This window comes from Nomascus leucogenys, chromosome 7b (assembly GCF_006542625.1).
Source record: "Nomascus leucogenys isolate Asia chromosome 7b, Asia_NLE_v1, whole genome shotgun sequence".
Classification (NCBI taxonomy): domain Eukaryota; kingdom Metazoa; phylum Chordata; class Mammalia; order Primates; family Hylobatidae; genus Nomascus; species Nomascus leucogenys.
In genome coordinates this window covers 46,736,878-46,757,595 of record NC_044387.1, presented here as the reverse complement: position 1 = coordinate 46,757,595, position 20,718 = coordinate 46,736,878, and the positions used below count along the sequence as shown (strand labels likewise).

General features: G+C 49.8%; 1 pseudogene; it reads right to left on the bottom strand.

Annotated features, from left to right (window-relative positions):
• Positions 1–14,687: 14,687 nt before the first annotated feature.
• LOC100592634 lies at positions 14,688–17,498 on the bottom strand (annotated as a pseudogene).
• Between the last annotated feature and the right edge of the window lie 3,220 nt (positions 17,499–20,718).

The window sequence follows — 20,718 nt, the reverse complement described above, 5'->3', positions numbered from 1 at the left end:
ACTATGTTGCCCAGCGTGGTCTCGAACTCCTGACCTCAAGGGATTCTTCCACCTCAGCCTCCCAAAGTGCTGGCAAAGTGCTGGGATTACAGACATGAGCCACCACTCCCAGGCTTTCACTCATTGTTAGATTGGATTATTTGATTTTGTTGTTGTTGAGTTTTAAAAGTTTTTGTTGTTGTTTTTGTGTGTGTGTGTGTGTGTTTTTTCTTGAGACGGAGTTTTGCTCTGTCACCCATGAAGGAAATAATGTATACAGTGGTCCATTTCCAAGACAAAGTGCCTTGAATCGGCTTAGGTCAGCAAACTACAGAAGAGACAAGATATACCAGGCCCTTGCTTGGATAGCCAATGACTGCTTGTCAGCCTTCCCCTTCCCCCTCTTCTGTCACGCCCCCCCACCCTTAGTTGCCTTCACCTGAACCAAAGAAATTTAGTCTAAGATGAAAGCTTACTAGTCTTCAAAATAGCTCACTTTGTCTGTTCTTATCAGCCTGCCCAGCTACTTAGGTCATAAGTCAAAAACTTGGAGAACCCCTCAGCTAACTAGGATTGCAATGCATCGTGGGCTGCAACAAAATGCAGCAAGATAACTCTAAAAGAAAACACCTACAGTCCCTACCTAACAATCAGAACAATCAATAGGCGATGTCCGGGAAGGTTGTAACCCCATAGTACTCACTTTAGGAGGAACTGGGGGAGGGACCAGCGCACTAGGGGATAAATTGCCTGTTGAAACTGTGCTGGCTGTGCCTGCCTATCAGGCAAGACCGTCATTAAAAGTCTCACTATGGCTATTCTCTGGGTCTCTGAGTCCATTCTTTAGGTTCGGATGAGTGAGTTTGTTTCTCACACCCAGGCTGGAGTACAGTGGCGCGATCTCAGCCCACTGCAATCTCTGCCTCCCGGGTTTAAGCGTTTCTCCTGCTTCAGGCTCCCTGGTAGCTGGGATTACAGGCGCGCACCACCACACTCAGCTAATTTTTGTATTTTTGGTAGAGATGGGTTTTCATCATGTTGGCCAGGCTGTTCTTGAACTCCTGCCCTCCGGTGATCCATCCTCTTCGGCCTTCCAAAGTGCTGGGATTACAGGCGTGAGCCACCGTGCCCAGCCAAGAGTTCTTTATATATTGTGGCTATTAATCCTCGTCAGATGTATGATTTGCCAATATTTTTTCTCATTCTGTCAGTTGCCATTACTCTGTTGACTGAGTCCTCTGATGAGCAGAAGTGTTAAGGTTTGATGTAGTCCCTGCGGTCTGGCTTTTGTTAAAAACATGCTGGCAGGGGAGGGAGGGGGTCAGAACCCTGCAGGAGGTTCTGTTACTTCTGGTGATGCATTGCTGAGCTGGGGCGTTCTGTGATCACATTTAACTGGCTTTTCTTGATTTCTTTCCAGCCTGAAACTCAGGTGTGGAGTTTATGAAAGTTCTTCATGCAAAAGTGAGTATTGTCCCCGAGATTGCCAAAGCCGATGCCCTCACCTGAAGGAAAGGGAGCATAGCGTAGGAACGCTGGTTCCTGGATGTCTTTCTTTGGGGCCTATGTCATGGGGGGCAGAGTCAGGTTCTAATGTTGATTCTAAAAGAGAAGACTCCCTTTGAGAGAGTAAGCATTGCTGGTTTGCTAAAAGTAAGAAAAGTTTCTACTCGTTAGAGAGACTGTCTCCTGCGGTTGCCTGGCCGCCCTTTGCACAGCCCGCAAAGGGCACGTAGGAATCCTGCTCCGTTCCAAGTCCTGGGCCAGCAGCTCCAGGCTGCGCCAGGGTCGGTGCAGAGCGGCATTTCCAGCCCCCACACACCTTGACAAGTAACAAGAGAGGCCTTTCTAGAAAGTCCCTGGAAAAGGCTCTTTCTACCCAAACCGGCAGATTATGCTTTGTATGTCTGTTGTGACAAGAAACTTTTCTTGTTTTCTTTCTTAAAGTGAAAAATTGATGACAGGGCAGATAAATCGTATTTTCTTTTTCTTTCTTTCTTTCTTTCTTTCTTTCTTTCTTTCTTTCTTTCTTTCTCTTTCTTTCCTTTCTTTCTTTCTTTCTTTTTCTTTCTTTCTTTCTCTCTCTCTTTCTTTTTTTTCTTGGTGACAGGGCAGATAAATCGTATCTTCTTTCTCTTTCTTTTTTATTTTTCTTTTTGAGATGGAGTCTCACTCTGTCACCCAGGCTGGAGTGCAGTGGCACGATCCTGGTTCACTGCAACCTCCGCCTCCTGGGTTCAAGCGATTCTCCTGCCTCTGCCTCCAGAGTAGCTGGGTTTACAGGCATGTGCCACCAAGCCCAGCTAATTTTTGTATTTTTAGTAGAGATGGGGTTTCACCATGTTGGGCAGGATGGTCTGGAAATCCTGACCTCAGGTGATCCACCGACCTCAGTCTCCCAAAGTGCTGGGATTACAGGCGTGAGCCACCACGCCCAGCCTTTTTTTTTTTTCTTTTCTTTTCTTAATAGATAGGGTCTCACTTTCAGTCACCCAGGCTGGGGTACAGGGTTTCAAGCCTAGCTCACTGCAGCTTTGACCTCCTAGGCTCAGCTGATCCTCCTGCCTCAGCCTCCCAAAGTGCTGGGATGACAGGTGTGAGCCATTGTTCCCAGCTAAATAGTGCTTTTTCTTCTCTCTAACATTGAAATACAGAAAGTATGAAAAAGCCACTCATGGTCAAGCGGCACGTCCCTGCAGAGCTGTCAGCCACATTGCCTCCCAGAATCCAGGTTGGGGGTTTCCGATGCTGTCTGTTCCATGTGACCCCACAGCTTCCTGAACCAACTGATGGTCCCAAATGTTTATCCCCATTCCAGATGGCACCTGGTGGTACCTGAAAGTGACCTCTGGGCTGCGAGTTGCGTGGTAATGTCCCTGTGGCCCATCCCTAGATCGTGAAGAGGGTGATGTGAATCATAGCACCCTCCAGGACATCACAGGGCCCCAGCACAATTGTGTATGCTGTGACTCTGTCACTCAACTACTTCGAGTCTTCAAAGACATTGAATTGCCATTGTTCAAATACTCATTTGCCTTTGGTTCCCACTCCTTCCTCCCCGTGGTGGGAAGAAAGTTGGGGAATGTGCACCCAGAAGATGTCAGGGCTGGATCAAGCCCCTTTTCAGTCACTGTCATTCATAGTTGAGATGTGAACTCTGCAAAGGCAGTGAGTCCAGAACATTCTTGTTTCCAGTGCGTATCCACTGTGACCAGGAAGCTGCGCCTAGGTCTCTGACTCCAGCCACCCATACCTCCTCTCCCTGTACCCAGAGCCCTGGAAGAAAGCATGAGTCTGGGATGCTGGGAAGAGGGCAATGACAGCTCCCAGGCGCTGTGGACCAGGCAGGCTCTGTGTTGGGCTTTCCTGGCAGACCATGCTGTAGTTAGTTAATCCTCTCAAGGACACGTGAGATGAGGGTATGATTACCTTAGAGATGGAGGATCTGAGCCTCCACCAGATAAGCAGCTGCCCCGCTGCAGAGAACTGAAAATGAAGCTAAGCTTGTTGGCTTTTCCCCATCAGCTGCCTCCCACTTCCTTCACCTGCTCTGTCTCTGCAGAAAACATTAAGAATGCAAATCCAGCCCCTTGGCCAGCTTATTTGCACACACACTCACCTCAGGGGTCTCTGGGGGTGTTTTGGATGCAGACCTCCACCCCTCACACCCTCACACCTGTCCATCCAAGGGTCAGGCCACGCTGGAGTGCCTGGGCTGGCCTGATGGAGATGCTGAGCCAGCTGAGTCATGGCGGGAAAACAACTGGGAATCACCCAATGTCTATTCCTTCCTTCCTTTCCATTTTCTTTTACAACAGCAAAATGATGCCAAGACTTTTCTGTGCTTCCCCTGTTATTGGCTGATTTATGGCCTCCCTCCCAAGTTCCTATGCTGAAGTCCTAACCACCCAGTCCCAACCCCATATGGCTGTATTTGGATAGAAGGTCTTTTTCTTTCTTTCTTTTTTGAGACGGAGTCTTGCTCTGTTGACCAGGCTGGAGTGCAGTGGTGCAATCTCAGCTCACTGCAACCTCTGCCACCTGGGTTCAAGAGATTCTTGTGCCTCAGCCTCCTAAGTAGCTGGGACTACAGGTGCACACCACCACGCCTGGCTAATGTTTTGTATTTTTAGTAGAGACGGGATTTCACCAGGCTGGTCTTGAACTCCTGACCTCAAGTGATCTACCTGCCTTGGCCTCCCAAAGTGTGGAGATTACAGGCGTGAGCCACTGCACCCGGCTGAGAGAGGATCTTTAAACAGGTAATTCATTCAAAATGAGGTCATGAGGGTGGGCCCTACTCTGGTATGATTGGTGTCCTATAAGAAAAGGAGACTAGGGCCTAGCAAGGTGGCTCCCAACACTTTGGGAGGCCAAAGCAGGAGGATTGCTCAAGCTCAGATGTTTGAGACCAGCCTGAGCAACATGGTGAGACCCCATCTCTACAAAAAATTTTAAAAATTAGCCAGGCGTGGTGAGGTGCACCCGTAGTCCCAGCTACTTGGGAGCCTGGGAGGTGAGGCAAGAGGATCGCTTGAGCACTGGGAATGTGGAGCTTCGGTGAGCCATGATTGTGCCACTGCACTCCAATCTGGGCAACAGAGCAAGATCCTGTCTCTAAAACTAAATAAAGAAAAAGGAGAGGAGATTAGGACACAGGTATGCCCAGAGGGACGACCCTCTGAGGGCATGGCGAGAAGACGGCCATCGACAAGCCCGGGAGAGGGTCCTCGGAAGACATAACCCTGCCCACGCCTTGATCCCAGACTTCCAGCCCCCAGAATATGAGACAATAAAGGTCTGTGGCGAGGCCACCAGCCAGTGGCACTTTGTGATGGCAGCCCTGGGAGGCCAAAGCAGCTGCCTGTTCCACATGTCCCTCTCCCAGCAGAAGCGCATGGGCTGCTCTTGAGCCCCAGCTGCAGTCTGTCACTGTCAGTGCTAATGCGAAGCTCCCCTAAGACTGACTTGACAATATTGGTGAGTGGGCGTGACCCACCAGCCTGCATCCGGTGCTGGTGAATGGGCACTTACGTTCCTTATTGAAATGCCACTTGTAGCCCTCTGCTTCCCGGAGCTCCTGGCAACAGCCCAACTTTATGTTCCAAATAGGAAAAGGCTGCTTGATTTAAAGACTCGGACTTTATTAGGCGTTACCTTGATTTATGGAAAAATAATACTGAATGGTTGCATAACAATGGCCCACGGCTCACCTACGTGTGGCCTGGGGCTAATAAAACCGGCACATTCGTCTCTCCCACGATGACATCAACTTGTACCAGCCCTTCTCTTCCACATGGGAAACGTGTTATGTTGTTCCAATTGTACCTTCACTTGGTGAAGGGTTGTGTTAAGTGATTCCAAAAATTGACTGTGTATATTTTCTCTAGGGAAGTTATTGTATATTATTTTAGCTGGGAACATCTCTCACACACAATTACTAATCAGAAGTGAAAATCAGGATTTGTCCCCGGCCCACCTGGCGGATCTGATGCAGCCCCAGGCGCAGCCCATGAGGACGGGCGCTCTTCTTCCGTGACTTTGGGCCAGGCAGAAGGAGCCTTCGAGAGGCTGCAGGAGGAAGCCCGGCTTGAGGCCATTCCTGTTTTGTCTCGCTGGAATTCAAAGATATTTGTTAATCCTTTCCCCCCCACTTGAGTTGAGAAGGCCTGGAATGAGGTTTCACAAGCTGTGCCCTGTAGAGCTCCTGGGGAAACTTGCTCAAAAGAATGACTTCTCGAGAGGGGAATTAATATTTGCTTATTTTCCCCCCACTAACTTCCCAAGGGAAGGCTAATCTTTAGAAACACAGAAACTTTGGAGGCCAATAAAATTGAGAGCAAGAGAAGCGAGATTGTTTCATTGTTGCCACCATGAAGGAGAGTTTGTTTTTACTGGGTTTCTTTTTCCCTTCAGGAAGGCTCTGGGTAAGAGTCCTGATAGATTATTCTTGCACCCCTGGTTCTGGCTTTCCCCCCATTGTTTCAATTGCCCTTTTAATCACCAAGATCTCAGTCAAGGTCAAGGCTGCTGTTTCATGTACTCGTGCCCCGCCTGCCCTCCTCTGTCGCGGATTCCCGTGGGGATGTATGTGGCTGCATGACCACCCTTCCGTGTCACCAATCACACTGAGTAGCCCTGAAGCCAGCGTGGGGTGTCGGCAGGGCGGCGGCACTCGGCATTTCCCAGCCTCTTCTTGGATGCCTGGGGTCCTTTTTGCGGGGTTTGGTGAGGCCCTGCTGGGGTGAGAGCCCTCAGCAGCCCCAACTGTGTCTGATCACAGGCGAAGCATTTATGAGGCAGCTGGATCCCATAACAGAAACAGGGAAACCAGAGGCAGAAGTGACATTATAAAGTGGCTTAGGGTGCTGCTAAGTCAGGGTTGGGGTAGCAAAGCATCATATAGGGAACTGAAATGCTTTTCCGCGCACAATGGCAGTGAACTGGGTGGTAATCTTCGGGCTGGGAGAAGTCCAGACAGAGGGGTTAAAAAGTTTAGGCAAGGAAAAGGAGTGAAGGGCTGGACCTGGTGGGGTGGGGTCCCATTCCCAGGAGAGTCAGCCCTGCCCCAACAGCTTCCAGATGGAGCCTTCAAGGACCTGGAGGGGGCAGGACCAACCCCTCCACCCTCCCTGCCCTTCACCCTCAAGTTCACCTGCAGGGCTGTCTTCTTGCTTACTAAGGCCTGGGAGAGTTTAATTCCAAAGCAGAGGATGATGACTGAAGAAACGGATGCCTGGTTGAGTCACTTCTGGGGGCTCAGCATTGGAATCCCTCTGTAACCTCCCAGAAGCAGAAGTGGCGGTGTCCAAGGGTGCCCAGGCCCCGCTAATGATGAGGAGCCCAGACCCTACAACATGCCTTTGCCCCCTCCACACCCTTCCTGCTGACAGCCCCATCCCATGCTCCTCCCCATCTGACCCCATCTGTGTGTGTTTGTGTGTGTGTGTGCCCACCCCCCCGCCCCCCAGACCTCCCGAGACAGCTTTGACAACCCCACCTGCCAGGAATCAAGTGAAATTCCTCTGGAATTAGCATTTTTCACATGAAAACGTTCCTTTATTTTCAGTAGTTATGGTCATCAGCGAGCCCTCCTAAAAGGAGTCGGGTGTCCTGCTTTTGTTAAAATGACGTTGTCGCCTAACTCTTAGAGAAGAGGAAAAGTGTCTCTCCCCAGCTGGCATGCTAGGGCACAGACCACTGAAGCTAAGGCTTTGGACTCTTGGGGGTTCTGGAGGCCAGAGGAAGGGAGAAGGGGGTGCAGGGCAGCGTGTTGTGTGTGCATAGTGCTCCAGGGACTCCAGAGGAGAAAGGAGTCCCTGGGGGAGAGACGTGGGTCTGCCCCTTATCCTAAGTGCTTTCTGGTGCTCCAGGGAGAAGCGTTTCTTATCTGAGATGTGGCAGACATTTAGAATCATTGCTCAGAACTGTCTCATCTTAAACCTTTTAACCAGAAAGTACAGAACCATTGCTCCAGGGGAAATACAAGCTTGTGAGAGCTTCTGTTTGCAACATTTCATTCACTAATCCATACATAACGTTGTGTGTCTGTTTCTGTTGAAAGACACTTTAATATACATTATTGCTTCTTTAATGTATTCACGACCAGCAACACCATAACTCTTGCCTGAACGCAGCTCATCTAACACACATATTTTCCCCACACAGTTCATTGCAGCCTTTTTTTTTTTTTTTTTGAGACGGAGTCTCGTTCTGTTGCCAGGCTGGAGTGCAGTGGCGGGTTCAAGCGGTTTTCCTGCCTCAGCCTCCCAAGTAGCTGGGATGACAGGTGCCTGGCCACCACGCCCGGCTAATTGTTGTATTTTTAGTAGAGATGGGATTTCACCATGTTGGCCAGGATGTTCTCAAACTCTTGACCTCATGATCCGCCCGCCTCGGCCTCCCAAAGTGCTGGGATTACAGGCGTGAGCCACCACACCCGGCCTTTTTTTTTTTTTTTTTTTTTTTTAAGAGATAGGGATCTTGTTCTGTCACTCAGGTTGGAGGGCAGTGGCATGATCACAGGTCACTGCAGCCTTGACCCCCTGGGCTCAAGTGATTGCCCACCTCAGCCTCCCAAGTAGCTGGGACCACAGGCACGCGCCACCACATCCAGCTCATCACAGCCTGCTTGTGCTTAGGAACACTAGACAGCCCTCAGGGTCTTTACCTATAAAGTAAAGACGTCAGAGGCACTTGAACCAGAGCAACTCCATCTTGAATAGGGGCTAGGTAAAATAAGGCTGAGACTTACTGGGCTGTATTCTCAGAGAGTTTTGTTTTTTTGAGACAGTCTCACTCAGTTGCCCAGGCTGGGGTGCAATGGCGCGATCTCAGCTCACTGCAACTACCACCGCCCAGGTTCAAGCAATTCTCCTACCTTAGCCTGCTGAGTAGCTGGGACTACAGGTGTGCATGACCACGCCCGGCTAAGTTTTATATTTTTATTAGAGACGGGGTTTCGCCATGTTGGCCAGGCTGGTCTCGAACTCCTGGCCTCAGGTAATCCACCCACCGTGGCCTCCCAAAGTACTGGGATTACAGGTGTGAGCCACCATGCCTGGCCCCCCAGGTTAGGCATTCTAAGTCACAGGATGAGATAGGAGGTCACTGCAAGATACAGGTCATAAAGACGTTGCTGATTAAAACAGGTTGAGGTAAAGAAGCAGGCTAAAAAGCCATCAAAACCAAGATGGTGATGAGAATGACCTCTGGTCATTCTCACTGCCACACTCTCAAACTGTCAACAATTTGACAGTTTGCAAATACCATGGCAATGTCAGGAACTTACTCTGTATGGTCTAAAAAAGGGAGGCATGAATAATCCACCCCTTGTTTAGCATATAATCAAGAAGAAACCATAAAAATAAGCAACCAAGGCCGAGCATGGTGGCTCACGCCTGTAATCCCACCACTTTGGGAGGCCGAGGCGGGTGGATCACAAGGTCAGGAGATCAAGACCATCCTGTCCAACATGGTGAAACCCCATCTCTACTAAAATGCAAAAAAAATTAGTTGGCTGTGGTGGTGCGAACCTGTAGTCCCAGCTACTCGGGAGGCTGAGGTAGGGGAATTGCTTGAACCCGGGAAGTGGAGGTTGCAGTGAGCTGAGATCGTGCCACTGCACTCCAGCCTGGCAACACAGTGAGACTCTGTCTCAAATTAAAAAAAAAAAAAAAAGCAACCAGCATCCCTCGGGGCTGCTCTGACCATGGAGCAGCCATTCTTTATTCCTTCACTTTCTTAATAAACTTGCTTTCACTTTATGGACTCGCCCCTAATTCTTTCTTCCTCGAGATCCAAGAATCCTCTCTTGGGATCTGAATTGGGACCACTTTCCAGGAACAGAGACAGCAGGGCAATGGCCAGAGGCCAAATGAGACAGTCAGCAGTGTATGGAGGCAGCAGCAGGTGCCCAGGGGCATCCCCGGCCCACCCCCAGAGCCTGGCCTGACATCCAGGCCTCGCAGGCTTCAGGCCAGGACCCCACCAGCAACCCCCAACCCCCGAGCACCTCAGGTGTGTATGGGTGGGTGGGGCCTCCCATCAGCCCACACAGGGGCCTGTCACACCCCTGCTGCACACAGCCTCTGCACCCTGGACTGCATGCTGGAGCCTGGGCATCAGAGCCACGGGCTGGGCTTGGCAGGATGCATCTCCCAGCAACGGTGTGGTCACTTCTCCTGTCCTCCCCTGGCTCTGATGACACTGTGAGGCAGCAAACCAGGGTCCTGAAGGGACCTCTAAAGATACAGTATGTGCAGGGACCCTGCCTGGGGTGACAGCAGCTGGAGCTCTTGCCGTGATCATCTCAGGCTGCCTAGGTGAAGGTGTTTCCCCAACAGCCCTGGCCACAGAGGAGGCCAGGCCTCTTCCCTGCCCATCAGTCTCATGGCCCTCCAGCCTTCCCTCTCGCCGCCTGGGCCAGGGCCAAGAGTCTTGGAGGGAGGTTCTCATTGCTACCAGGTGACCCCTGCTCCTGTCTCTGGCATGGAGCAAAATCACCCTTGCTATCAATTTAACACAGATGAAAGATCATGCTTGTTCCCATTCCCACCACCTGGACATCCTCTTCTCCTGGACCCTATGGCCTGCATTGGGGGGTGCATCTGCAGGAATGGACCTTGCCTCCCTGGAGTACCCCTTGGCTTACAGCCCCATCCTCCCTGGGGTCTGCTATCCTACTGACCTGAGCGTGCACACTGCTGATCTCCTGACCCACTGTTTAGGAAGATCACTCCTTTCCAAGCCTCCTGTTTCCCTGCAAATGCTCTAGAGCAGGGGTCCCCAACCCCTGGGGTCACAGGAATGGGCCACACAGTAGGAGGTAAGAGGCAGGCAAGCAAATGAAGCTTCATCTGTATTTACAGCTGCTCCTCATTGCTTGAATTACCCCCAGAGCTCTGCCTCCCATCAGATCAGCAGCGGCATTATATTCCCATAGGAGCACAAACCCTATTGTGAACTGTGCATGTGGGGGATCCAGGCTGTGTGCTCACGAGAATCGAATGCCTGCTGATCTGTCACTGTCTCCCATCGCCCCCAGATGGGACCATCTAGTTGCAGGAAAACAAGCCCAGGGCTCCCATTGATTCTACATTATGGTGAATTGTATAGTTATTTCATTATATATTACAATGTAATAATAATGTTACAATGATAATATAATAATAACGGAAGAAAGGGGAAAATAAAAATGTAATGCACTTGAATCATCACAAAACCACCACTCCACCCTCGGTCTGCGGAAAAATTGTGTTCCACAAAACCAGTCCCTGGTGCCAAAAGGCTGGGGACCGCTGCTCTAAGGCATAGCAGTCTTTAACCTTTTGGGGCACCACGGAGCCTTGCATAGCCTGATGAGCTCTATGGACCCCTTAGAATTGCTGATGTGTGTCGCTTACATTCAGAGATGGAGAAAATGCTAAACCTTAGTGAAAATAAAGATGCTTTTTCTCCCATCCAATCTCCTGAGTGCCCTGAATGCCACCCATGGGGATCTTGGGGAAGCCCTAGGACAGGGATGTATGTGCAGATTGACAGTCAGAGTTGCCACCAGGGAGAAGCATTTGCAAAGCACAGGCTCTGCAAATGGGGTCTACTTCCTCCATCCCCCAAGCCTGTCTTCTGCTTCACTTTGCCAAGACTCTGCCTTGCCCCAGTGTTGGAGCAGGATGCCAGATGGCAAGATGGGCTTATGGACTGGGTCTTCTGTTTGGTCGAGGCAGAGCCCATGACAGCTGTAGGAACTTTGATGGGGAAGGGGCAGGGGGTGGAGCGAACCTGTAGAGTGAAAGTATGTGAACGCTCTGTCATGGAGGGCACCCCAGGCCGTGTCCAGGCCAGCTGCACCCTGTCTCTGGGAAAAGGGAGCCTGGTCAGAGCTGAGGAGGCTCCAGGGCACCAGGCCTTGTCCCTCTTGGGCCTGGGCATGATGCTGCCCAGTGGTGTGCGCCAGTCCTGGGACCATTGCTGCTGGCGGTGTGTCTTCCTCCAGGGTGCAGAATCCCTTGTCAAGCTGGGTGGGATGATGCCAGCCCCTAGGCCTCGATGCTCCCTTCCTGATGGAGTGCTGCCATTTGGAAGGGGTAACTTTTGTGGTCATTTTTTTAAATCATGGTAAAATATACATAACATAAAATTTACCACTCTTTATTTTCTTTTTTTGAGATGAAGGCTCACTCTTTTGCCCAGGCCGGACTGCAGTGGCGCTCTCTCAGCTCACTACAAGCTCCACCTCCCGGGTTCATGCCATTCTCCTGCCTCAGCCTCCCGAGTAGGGGACTATAGGTGCCCGCCATCGCGCCTGGCTAATTTGTTGTATTTTTAGTAGAGATGGGGTTTCATTGTGTTAGCCAAGATGGTCTCAGTCTCCCGACCTCGTGATCCGCCCGCCTCAGCCTCCCACAGTGCTGGGATTAAAGGCGTGAGCCACCGTGCCCGGCCAAAATTTACCATTCTTTCTAACCATTTTAAAGGGTACAGTTCTGTGGTATTAAGTACCTTAACATTGTTGTACAACCAGCACAACTGCCCATTTCCAGAAGGTCTTCATCTTCCTAAACTGTAACTCTGTGCCCATTAAACTCCCCATGTCTTCTTTTCCCAGCCCCTGGCAACCACGATTCTACTTTCTGTCTCTGGGAATTTGATGACTCATAATTGTAGTCATGCAATTTTTGTGTCTGGTTGGTTTTACTCAGCAGAATGTCGTTTCATCCATGTTGTGGCCTGTGTCAGAAGTTCCTTCCTGTCCAAGGCTGAATGATACTCCGTGGCAGGTTTACACCACATTTTGTTTTTCCACTCATCTGTGGAGAGACACTGGGTGGGTCCCTCCTTTTGGCTGTTGAGAATGATGCTGCTGTGAATGAGGTAGTTAGAAGGGGGCTTTCAGAAGTGTAAAAGGTGCCTTTGGGAATTTTAATTTCAACTCCCACGGATGAGTGAAGTTTGTCTTTCTGTGCCTGACTTATTTCACTTAACATAATGATCTCCAATTCCATCCACGCTGTTGCAAATGACAGGATCTCACTCTTTTTTCATGGCTTCGTAGTACTCCATGGTGTATTTGTACCACATTGGCTTCACCCATTTGTCTGTTGATGTTCGATACCTTATTATTATCGACGGTAGTCACCCTGCTGTGTAATAGATCTTTTTTCTTTTTTATTGATATTTCAGAGTTGTGCATATTTTGGGGCACATATGATATTTTGATACATGTATATAATATATAATGTTCTCATCGGGGTCATTGGGATATCCATCTCCTCAAACATTTTTCCTTTGTGTTGGGAACATTCCAATTCTAGTTATTTTGAAATATACAGTCCTGGCGTGGTGGCTCATGCCTGTAATCCCAGCACTTTGGGAGACTGAGACAGGTGGACCACCTGAGATCAGGAGTTTGAGACCAGCCTGGCCAATATGGTGAAACCCCGTCTCTACTAAAAAATACAAAAATTAGCTGGGCGCAGTGGCAGGCACCCGTAATCCCAGCTATTCGGGAGGCTAAGGCAGGAGAATCTCTTGAACCTGGGAGACGGAGGTTGCAGTGAGCTGAGATTGCACCACTGCACTCCAGCCTGGGCAACAGAGCGAGACTCCATCTCAAAACAAAACAAAACAAAACAATCCCAGAAATACACAATACATTATTGTTAACTATAACTTTCCCATTCTACTTTCCAATACTAAAACTTATTCCTTCTACCTAACTATATTTTTTAATCCCTGGTAATCTCTTTTCTTATGGGAGGAGTGTGCGCCCTGATGGTGCGGGGTGGAAACCCGCCCCTTGTTGGAACCAGGATTGAATATCACTGCACAGGAGCTGAAGGTTCCCACCCGGCAACATCCACCCTTGGCTGTGAAGCGGAGAGCCCAGGGCTGCTCATTTCCAGCAGTTCTGGCAGAGCACAGCTGAGGAGGGTGGTGAGGGGAGGAGAAGATGCATTCTGCAGGGAGAAGCATCATAGTGGGGGCCGGGGACTCTCCTGGGTCTCCTAATTGCCTGACTGTCATGTGACCGATCAGTGCGCTCCCAGCATTACACAGAGCAGTCATCCAAAGAGAGGCAGCGCCTTACAGCCCTTGGCTGGAGAGGAGAATGGAGGCTGGAGGCCCCAGAAATTTGGGATGGGAAGGGAAAAGGAAACAGAGGTGCCCCTTCCCCTGTCTTATTGCAGGGAATCAGTAAAACCACTATTGGAGTTCACTGGCTTCTCTGAATCTTTGTAGAATTTGTCCCTTCTCTCCTGCACCTCCGATCCCATCCAGCTACGGACACAGTGCCTGTTCAGCAGGGTGTGTGTGCAGACCACAGACTCACAGACGGGGACCCTGGGGACCCCAGGTTCTCTCCCCCGACTGAGGACAAAAGAGGGGCCCCCATCCCATGTTAATGATGGAGGGCCTTCAGGGAACTTAAGTTGCATTAGCATGGCATGGAACAAGAGAGAGAATTCAGAACCTCCAGCTTGTGATATGCAACAACCAAGAATGTGGCTGAGTGTGGCCGCCTTGAAAAGGCCTGGGCCCTCTTTAACGGGTGCTCGCTGCCCTCTAGTGGAGAGACGAGGACGGGAGGGGCGAGCTTGCTCAAGGACACTCACCAGGGAAGGGCGGTTTGCAGAGAGGCGTCATGTTTCGGTATATACGTGTGTAAGTGTGCTGTGTGTTAGGTGCTGCAAGCATATGAAATGAATTACAACGTTGTTATGGCTGGACTGTGTTCCCCCAAATTCACTTGTTGAAGTCCTAAGCCCTGCTCCCTCAGAATGTGGCTGTATTTGGAGAGAGGGTCTGTAAAGACCCGAATGAATTGAAATGAGGTCATTAGTGTGGGCCCTAATCCCATATGACGGGTCTTCTTCTTCTTTTTTCTGTAACATCTAAAGTGAGATTTATTTGCATTCAGCTTTCAGAACATTTCAGAACATTTGCTGCAACTCAGGTAAAAATAGGTAAGTATTCACAGAATATGTTAAGTCTAGAGTTCAGAAAGGTATTTCAACTAAAATAGGTCAATCCTCACATCTGAAATCACTTCGACATTACTGATGTATTTGGAAGCATTTCCGTATAGATGTTTTAGGCTGATGGTGCTCAATGCTTTAGAGGGTCAGGTAAACCCAGTTCTCGTTTGTTCAGCAGTGCCTCATTTCCACTACATAAAGCTTGTTCTCCAGTTCCACCACCAATGCCTACTTTACATGATGTCGTACTGTGTTGGTACCATGTAAGGTGATTATATTATGAAAGGCCTCTAGACCACCTTGTTCAAATGTAACAGCTGGTTTCAGTAATTCCAGGAGCAAGGGAACTGTCGCCAACAATTCTCAGGTTGATAAATTTGATTTTCCAAGTATCCTCCACAAAAGGGCAGCAGGTGAGCCCAAAACTTTGTTCAAAAATGCCCAAGCAAGTGTTCCCTCGATAGACAGTCCCAGCAGTTCCAACCATCACCAGCCCATGAAGAGAAGAAGCACATTTCAGTCCATGTGAACCTACATTGGGCTGAGAAAAAAAATTTTCTTTTACTAGTGACGGCAAACCAAGGCTCGTGATTTCTGTCCTATGGGAGTCCATCACTTTTTTTTTTTTTTTTGATGGAGTCTCGCTCTCTGTTGCCCAGGCTGGAGTGCAGTGGCACGATTTCGGCTCACTGCAAGCTCTGCCTCCTGGGTTCACGCTATTCTCCTGCCTCAGCCTCCCCAGTAGCTGGGACTACAGGCTCCTGCCACCACAACTGGCTAATTTTTTGTATTTTTAATAGAGACGGGGTTTCACTGTGTTAGCCAGGATGGTCTCGATCCCCTGACTTCATGATCCGCTCGCCTCGGCCTCCCAAAGTGCTGGGATTACAGGTGTGAGCCACCGCACCTGACCTCTTTTTTTTTTTTTTTTTTTTGAGACAGAGTCTCCCTTGGTTGCCCAGGCCGGAGTGCAGTGGCGTGATCTCGGGGCACTGCAGTCTCTGCCTCCCAGGTTCAAGTGATTCTCCTGACTCAGCCTTCCGAGTAGCTGGGACCACAGGCATGTGCCACAACACCTGGCTAATTTTTGTATTTTCAGCAGAGATGGGGTTTCACCATGTTGGCCAGGCTGGTCTCAAACTCCTGACCTCAAGTGATCCACCCACCTCAGCCTCCCAAAGTGCTGGTGTGAGCCACCACACCCAGCCAGTCTATCACGTTTTGTTCTGACTTGTTGTAATAGAACCTAAGCTGGACATCATGCTGTGGTTCCCATTCATCTTGAGGTGGTCCCAGGAAAGAATTGTGAGAATTAAGAAGTCCAAAGACCCGGTGACAGAATTCTCCCAGGCAATTAAAATCAACCTTTTCAGCTTTTTAATCTTTTGCCTGCTGTCGAAAGAGCTGAATGTCCTCTGTCTTTGTAACTGGCTCTGGTGTTTCCTTCTGTTTTGGCTGTGATTGCTTTTGTATGCTGAATAAGACTGTGTTTTTTAGTAACTGGAGGTGTAACAATCCCCTGGTGTTGCCAAGTACTTAAATGTGACCAGAAAGGTGGACGTTTTTACGCCTCAGAAGTTCTGCCCTTGGACTGTCCACTAACATTGCACGAACGGTGCTCCAAATCCTCAAATCAGCAAGTGCTGCCCATGACATGGATAATCCTGGAAGCTGCGCCATTGTCACTGCCACCACCTCCTGGCGGGCCCGGCTGCCTAAGCCTGTGTCGTGGTTCCGAAACCGGAAAGGTTCCTTTGTCCACCTTGCAGGGTGTGGGATGGGGGTGTGGCTCGTTTCTTCAGGGTCCTGCTTCTCCCACCGCTAGGGGGACGCATAGACGGGCAGGTTGTGGGGCTCCGACCCCACAGCAGGGTCTAGAGGTGAATGTTTACAGCTGAAGCCCCAGTTGGCGTATGCTGTTTGCTCTTTCAGTTTTGCTGTCTATAGGCAGCTTGTGTTAACCAGCTCAATTAGACCCTCTACTTGTCGCGTGGACAGAGGGCTTTCTGTATCCCGGGTTCTTGCCTTGGTGTACCGGAAGAGTCGGATCACACATGAGCTTGGATAATGGGTGCAAGGTTTTATTGAGTGGAAGTAGCTCTCAGCAGATGGGGGAACCAGAAAACAGATGGTTTTCCCCTAGAGTCGGGCCGCTGGGTGGCCCAGACACTCCTCCAACTACCCCGGCCAAACTCCACGTCATTCCGCGGTCAGTGGCATGCCGGCGCCTGTGGGCGCATTCCTCTCGCCACCCGGCCACTCGTGGATTCCTCCGCCGATGTGTTCCTCTCCACGTCCAGCCGCTCCTGTCTCTGCCTTGCTAGGGTCTGGGATTTTATAGGCGCAGGATGGGGCGTGGCAGCAAGGGCGGTCTTGGAAAATGTAACATTTGGACAGGAAATGCCTGTCCTCACTTAGGTCCGTGGGGGTGGAGCCTTAGTCAGGGACTGTTTCTTCAGAAACGGTCTTTGGTTTGGGAGGCCAAAGTGGCAGGACCACTTGAGCCCAGGAGTTTGAGACTAGCCTGGACAACAAGTAAAATCCCGTTTCTACAAAAAAAAAAATTAGCCGGGTGTGGTATTGTGTACCTGTAGTCACAGCTACTCAGAAGGCTGAGATAGGAGGGTGAGAAAACGCCCTCCTCTACCCGGCACTTCCCTTGGCACTTCCCTTACCCCCTTCCGTATCATTTAAAGGGACCGTGCTTCTCCCTTCTCAGCATTTCCGTATCAGTTCCAGAGCAGTGGATCTGCCATGGTGGCGGGGATTCCCCAGGATTCTGCCTAAGCAGGGTCTGAGACTAACTGGGTGCTAGCCTCGAACCCCCTCCACTCCCAGGTTCCAGTGACCTGGGGTCAGCATGACGCTTAGGAAGGAGTGGCTGTCTTCCATGGCACAGGTCTGCCTTTACGTTGGTGGTCTTTGGGCTGCACCAGGCAACTGGTGACGGTGTTGCACAGGGCCGTGAATCTCCTCATTGTCCAGTAGCCCAAGTAGGTTACGACAGCCCTCCATCTCTGGAGAGCTGAGTCCTGACATCTCGACCCCCGGGACAGAGGGAGAGGACGATGGCAATAATGTTGCCCCCACGGCCCACCTTGGCAACACACACCAGAAGTCACGGCAGGTGTTCTTTTAAGAAGAAGAGATTAGGCCTGTAATCCCAGTGCTTTGGGAGGCCAAAGTGGGAGGATTGCTTGAGCTCAGGAGTTTGAGACTAGCCTGGACAACAGAGTGAGATCCCATTTCTACCAAAAAAAAGTTAGCCAGGTGTGGTCTTGTGTACCTGTAGTCACAGCTACTCAAAAGGCTGAGGTAGGAGGGTCACTTGATCCCAGGAATTCAAGACCAGCCTGGGCAATATAGCAAGACCCTGTGTCTACAAAAAATTCAAAAATTAGCCTGGGACTATGCCTGTAGTCCCAGCTACTTGGAAGGCTGAGGTGGGAGGATCACTTGAGCCCTGCAGTGAGCTACGATCGTGCCACTGTGCTGCAGCCTGGATGACAGAGCAAAACCCTGTCTCAAAGAAGGAGAAGAAGAGATTAGGACCCAGACAGGCACAGAGGAAAAGGAAAGACCCCATGAGAACGCAGGGAGAGAACGGCCATCAACAAGCCAGGGAGAGAGGCCTGAGAAGGACCAACCCTTCCAGCCTCCAGGACTGCAAGGAGTACATGTCTGTTGTTTAAGGCACCCAGCCTGTGGTACTTCATCACGGCAGCCCCAGCAGACGCACACGCACACGGATTCCTTCAGGAGCCAGCATTTGTAGATAAATCACGACTGAATGGCAGTGGTGAGCAAAACTTAGTGGCCCTTGCCAGCTTCCAAACGCCCAGCGCTTTCTGCGTGCAGCCTTAGGCAGTGGCACCGGGCACACAACCATTCCTAGCTCAGGAAACCAAGGGGAAGAGGTTCCACTGCAGGCCCAGGAGCCCAGCCAATCCCAAAGACTAAAGACCTAAGCCCCGGGCTTCCCAGAGGAGGGGCACAGCCTTTTGAAAGCAAGAGGAGCTTCTGACAAGGTGAGCAGGGTGAGGGAGTTATTGATTTTGATTTTGATTTCCCCTGAATTCTCTATAAAAATAGAGGGGGCAACCAGAACCCAGGTAGTGAAACCAAAGCCCAAGTTGGAATTTACAACCTAGTGAGGGGAGGCCGTGGCCTGGGGGCAAATCCATGAGGTGTTGGCATCTGTGGTGGGGGGAGTGCTGGGGGAGACCGGGGGACATGGCAGCGGGATGGGGAGGGGAAGGTAACACCAAGCAGAGGAGAACGAGGACGCAAGGAGAGGGAGACAGCGGACTGCGGAACGAGCAGAGGAGCGCAACAGACACTGGCAGGCCGCAGAGAAGGGCACCCTCCTTTAAGTTTAAGGATGCAAATTTCAAGGTCAAATCCTATGCAAAGGATTATAAGTGTATTACAAGAAAAAAGAAAATAGGACGAATAATGTAAAATGGATGAACACTATGCCCTAATCATGTCCAAACAAACTTTAAACAAGAAACTGATACAAGATACATACATGACAACATACATACATTTCTCTGAACTTAAAACTTTTGGCCGGGCGCAGTGGCTCACGCTTGTAATCCCAGCACTTTGGGAGGCCGAGGCAGGCGGATCACGAGGTCAGGAGATCGAGACCACGGTGAAACCCCGTCTCTACTAAAAATACAAAAAAAATTAGCCGGGCGTGGTGGCGGGCGCCTGTAGTCCCAGCTACTCGGAGAGGCTGAGGCAGGAGAATGGCGTGAACCAGGGAGGCGGAGCTTGCAGTGAGCCGAGATTGCGCCACTGCACTCCAGCCTGGGCTACAGAGCGAGACTCCGTCTCAAAAAAAAAAAAAAAAAAAAACTTTTAAAAAATCCAAAATGAATGGCAAGAACTTAGGAAAGGGTTGTAATGAACATTTAAATATCATTTCAGAGATGAATATTAAACAAGAAAGACAGGAGCAAATAGACAAGGGCATAAGAGAAATAGAAGTTGAAAAGAAAGAAAATCTTTGAGTCATAAAGAAAAGAGAAACACATAAAATCTCACTACAGACCAGTGCTAACAGAACATTTCAACTTGATGACAGGGAACACTAGTTTTGAATCTTGATTAAGCAAAAAGTTTCTCCTGTACACAGAAGAGGAATTCCAAGGATAGCAAGTGTTGATGAGGTAGTGGGAAATTAGAACCCTTGTGCACTGTTCATGGGAATGCAAAATGGTACAGCCACCGTGGAAAACAGTAGGGGGATTTCTCAGGCAAGGTGGCTCACACCTGTAAACCTACCACTTTGGGAGGCTGAGGCAGGAGGATCACTTGAGGCCAGGAGTTCAAGACCAGCCTGGGTAACAGAGTGAGACCCTGTCTCTACAAAAGAAAAAAAAATTAGCCAGACAAGGTGATATGCACCTGTGGTCCTGGCTACTCAGGAGGCTGAGACAACAGGATCACTTGAGCCAAGGGGTTCGATTTTGCAGTGAGCCATGATTGTACCACTGCACTCCAGCCTGGGTGACAGCAAGACCCTGTTTCAAAAAAATAAATAAACAAGAATGACCATGTGATCCAGCAATTTTACTTGTCAGTATGCCCGAAAGGTTTGAAAAGCAAGGTCTCCAGGAGGTCCCTGCACACCCATGTTCACAGCAGCATCATTCACAACAGCCAACCTAACCTGGGTTGCTTGGGGTGGAGCAACCCAAGTGTCAGTCAACAGGAGAACAGATGAGCAAAGTGTGGTTTATACATACACTGGAAAATTTAGCCTCAAAAAGGAAAGGAATTCTGATACATGCCCTAATATTGATGAACCTTGAGGTCATTATGCTCAGTGAAATAAGCCAATCACACAAAAGACAAATACTGTATTATTCCATTTATATGAGGCGCCCTGTGTAGTCAAACCCATAGAGACAGAAAGCAGAATGGTGGTTGCCAGGGGCCGGGGAGGTGGGGATGGAGCGTTGGCGTCTAATGGGACAGTCTCGGTTTTACACAATGACAAAGCTCTGGAGGTGGGTGTGGTGAGAGCCGAATGTGAATGCACTTATTGCCCCTGAACTGCATGCTTAGAAATGGTCAGAGTGGTGAATGTTATGTGTGTTCTACCACAATTTAAATAATTTAATTAAAAGCAATTCCATTTTTCTCATTAGTAGACCTATCTTATGAAAAACTGTACTGTTATTCTATTTGAATTTCATCAGTAAATTGTATGGAAAGGTATTTCTCTCTTTTGTGATGTAAGTACCTA